The sequence below is a fragment of the Zea mays genome, chromosome 9, assembly GCF_902167145.1.
Source record: "Zea mays cultivar B73 chromosome 9, Zm-B73-REFERENCE-NAM-5.0, whole genome shotgun sequence".
Lineage (NCBI taxonomy): Eukaryota > Viridiplantae > Streptophyta > Magnoliopsida > Poales > Poaceae > Zea > Zea mays.
Window position 1 is genome coordinate 162575895 of NC_050104.1, and position 4731 is coordinate 162580625.

Below are 4731 nucleotides of genomic sequence, written 5' to 3' on the forward strand. Positions count from 1 at the left end.
GGAGGAGCAGAGGAGGGGCATTTTATATACACACGCCGCGGTGGCGCGTCCGGCGTCCGCCCCCGTCCTGGTCATCTTGCCTTGGACTTTTCCGGTCAGCATTTTTTCCTTTCGCTCATTCGCCGACTCGCCGTGAGAGAGATTATTATTATCAGTAGGTGGTCTATGGCGGAGGCGGAAGGTGAGGTGAGCGCCGAGAGGCCCGAGACGAAGACGGCGACGGCGATGCGACGGACGGTTGGTGGACCGCGCCAGGCGGCCTCTGCGTACGTGAAAGGCGAGAGGCTACAGCGCTGACTCATGTGTCACAGAGCTCACAGTCAGGTTTACCATGTCGGATTTTTTAAATTTTGCATTGGACAGCGAAAACGGAAATAAGGCGAAATTCGAATTTCACCACCGGAATATATTTTCAAATCTAAAAACCCGAATCACGTTTTCTCGGCGAAATTTGTTGTGTTTTCCTTAAATTATATTAATTCGAGTTGCACAATAAATAATACTAGTTGCACTTGCACTAGCACACACAATTTGCTTATCAAAATAATGCTCTGTTTGGTTCCTCGAGGCTAATTGTTTGCTAGTGGCTAACAATTAGCCGATAAATAATTAGCTAGCAACAATTAGCTAGGGTATATTAGAGTCTTAACTAATAGATGTCTTTTCTCTCTACACGATCTATTAGCACCTATTAGCAAGGTTAAATGGCTAATGGCCAAACAGTTTGTCAGCCCTCCAGATAACAATTAGTCAATTTATTAGTCAGTATGTTTAGACGCCAAGGTGCTAAAATTAGTCGGCAAACTATTTGCTGCACGGATCCAAACAGAGCCTAACATATAACATACATATGCAAATGCAAAAGGCAAATCCAATGCATAACAAAGCAATACAAGTTCGCAGTAGCGACATACACATTCATATAAAGGATTTCCATAGCACATAGGTTCACAAAATATGAAGGTTAAAGCATCAGGGTATGAATCACATATTTAGCTCGAGACATAATCTTCATACACGGTTGGAGCATCATGGTATGGCATTATTACATATGTGTATATATTCATATACAAAGAGATGGAATGGAATAAGCGAGATAACATGAAGGACAAATAAAATAAGCATGAAACAAAAGTAACACAACTATATGGTCGTAGAAGCATATGAATCATGTTTGAAATAACATAAAATGGTTGTCCATGTGCGAGAGGAGTGGTGGGAAATGCATATATGCATATGAGGGTGGAGTGGTGGTTGTCCTAGCCGTAAAGGACTAATGGTGATGGTGGTATTTCACCTAGCAGGGCGGGCCAAGTGTAAGTGTTGTTGGTGTGGTCGAAGCGTTGAGTAGGGAAGTTATAACTAGAGCTAACAGAGTAGTGGCTATCATCATCAACAAAAAGCAAAACCAATCGATTCAATCACTTCTCATCTCTCGTTGTGATTGAAGTGCTTCATGGTCTAAATCTTGTGTGGCATGGCTAAACTAACTCTCCCCAGTGAATCCCCAACCCACCATACAACTCCCCCCGACATAACTCCATACAACATCACTACCCCACTACCATATGTTCCACCACCTGTGGCATTATCATCGCTTCCATCCCATTACTACCATCATCATCTTCTCCGCCATCACGTCCACTAGGGTTAGGTGTGCTATCGTCACTCCCAATCTCTTCCTCTTTATATTCATTAGTGAATATGAACTTTTCCCTTTTTGTTCAGATGGACCAAGTTTTGCCTTCCTCTTTTCAAGGTGGGTGTCACCAATAGTTGTATCTGCTCATTCCTCAACATCCTCTGTGTCAACATGAGAACGGGCAATGGATATAAACAATGGGCTAAAAATAGGAGTGTCATTATGTTGACTTTCGCACATGATCGCTCAACTCTCAGGAACAATCGATCAAATCTAGGTAAGTGGTTCAGGAATTGGTTCAGAGGTCATTTCTTCTTTCACAAGTTCATTGTTAGCCAAAAGCTAAAACTTACAATAGGACTGGCGTTCCCCTTATATATATGAAACGACAGCTAATGCAACCACTCCGCTTACTTACTACTAGGTCATATTACAGCCAGTTGGCACTAACGTATTTAGGATTCGGCTTCCTTGTGCGATTGCTCCTTTAGCTTCTTGCTTCTGTCAGCTGTAGCTTCAACTTCCCGCTTCAGATTCCCTCCTTCATACTTGCAAACTGTAGCACGTCCGGCAACCAGTATTGGCTCTTCAGTGTAAATTGCACTGTTCCTGACATATTCCCCCTAGATATCCAGCTTGTCCCAAACTAGTGCACAAGGAAAAAAATTGTTTCACCGCCACTTCGTCTTCCCATGTAGCCAAAGAAGAATCCCATCACGACCACTTAATCAAAGGTTGAGAAACTGTCTTGCCTCCCCTTCGAACCAATTCGGTGTCTAAGACAGCTTCAGGGATATGTAGCCCACTAGAGATGTCTAGTATTGTTGGACTAACTGATGTTTTAGATCCCACCTTAGGTTTTAGTTGTGAAACGTGAAACACAAGATCGATGCCATAGCCCATCGGAAGAGCTAATTCATAAGCTATTGAATTTATTTGATGCACCACCTCAAATGGCCCAAAGAACTTGAATGCCAGTTTAGGAGAAACACAGGAAGCCACTAACGACTGACAGTAAGACTGAAGTTTGAGGAAGACCTATTTGTCCCACTGCTAGAGTACGTTCAGTTCACCCTTTATCAGACTATTTTTTCATCCTTTGTTGAGCTCGCTGAAGATGGAGTTGAATCTGTTGGAGCATCAACTGCCTCTCTTCCAACATGTCTTGAAGATATGGTATCATGCACTGTCCATTTTTGTCGATGCCAAAGTGTAATGGTGCATGTCCATATAGTACCTCAAATGGAGAAGTCACAAGTGTTGAATGAGGACATGTGTTATACCAAAACTCGGTCAACGGCAACCAAGAACACCAGTTCTTTGGACACGAGTAAACAAAACACTGAAGATAAGTCTCAAGACACGGATTCACTCGTTTTGTCTATCCATCGGATTGAGGATGGTATGCACTACTGAGGCACAACTATGTTCCTGCTAACTTGAACAATTCCTGCCATAATTTACTATTAAACACGGGGTCTCTGTCTGAAATCATTGTAGCTGGTAAACCATGGAGTCGATATACTGCATACAAGTACAGTTTAGCCACAGAAAGAGCTGTAAATGGATGAGCCAACGACAGAAAATGTGCATACTTTGAAAACTTGTCGACTACCACTAAAATGCAGCTATACTTGTGCGATGGAGGTAACCTAGTGATAAAGTCCAAATTGACTACATGACACACGTGAGCTGGAATTGGCAGTGGTAAAATAAGGCCCGGGTACTTGACTTGATCCGGTTTTGCTTGCTGGCATATAAGACAGGATTGCACAAACTCCTTAACATGTTCTTCACTCTAGGCCAAACAAATGTAAAAAAATGTTTAATCTTTATATATGTGAGTATAGTTACTAGGCAACACTTGGAGCATGTAAAATGAGTGACGTCCTTTAACTCCTCACCATTGCCATATCAAGATGTTTTTTGTTTTACTCTATTACAACTTCATAATTTTCATTTTTTATCATCTTTATGAATTTAGGTCTATTCACATGATGTTGCTTTTGTACCCTAGATGTATACGTGTCTTTGCACATTTTATACATTATTCAAGTTTGGTATGTTGATGTTCTATTCTCTGGCTCCAAGACAAACCAGCTCAGTCGTCTTTCTTAGGATATGTCTATAAGTTTTAATGCTTCATTTTTCTGATTTACATGTTTCTATTCCAAAGCCACTCAACTCATTGTAGTCATGCACCAAGTTTGGTTTGCAGATTTGTTGCAAGATACAAACCTCCTATCTAGCGAGGACAAAAGCTTTTGTCTTGAAATCATTGTAGCGCGCCCGAAGGGCGCCTAATGATCCAGTACCATAAATACTGACTTCGTTCATCAAATCGTTGAGCAAAACATGGCTGAAAGTGCATCTAAGACTTTTGCGGGTTTTAGTTATTTGGATAACAACACTCTTAAAGGAATAATCAGTTTGCTAAGTGTTGATCAGGAAAGTAGAAAAACAATCATGATTGAAAACAGTCAAGAGACAAGGATTGATATGAAAATGTCTCATATACACCGATTGTTCATGGCTAAGGTGCAGGTTGTAGGTCAAGATATTAATGATTCTTAAGGTTACGACGAAGTTTGTAGGTCAACAATGATGGTTTTTGGCTTTTTTGTGGGTTATGGGACGAATAAAATGAATCGAAAGGTAGGATTATATATACATCACGGGCAACCTAAACCTTGATACAACTTGATAGAGGGCAAGGCCCGATCTTCCGTGAGGTAGGATAACTTGATTAGTGGAGATCTTGATGTTGATGATCCAAGGCTCCAAGCGAATAGATCCTCGCAATCACTACACCACTGCTCCATTGGTTATCACCCGTGACACATGAGTGACCTCGCCATGAAGGCTTATGCCTACAAGTGCAATCAAGAAACCAAGCAAGAATAGGAAGAACGCAATCAAAACTACATTGATAACGAGCTGGGGTCTCACAAACCGATGAACGAAGATATTGTTCGATGACATATATGATTTAAGCAAAACCTAAACCCTAATGTGGTGGCGGCTACTGATAAAATAGAGGTTAGGGGCATGCATGACCCCTGGTCACACCCCTAATGGGCTTCAACATG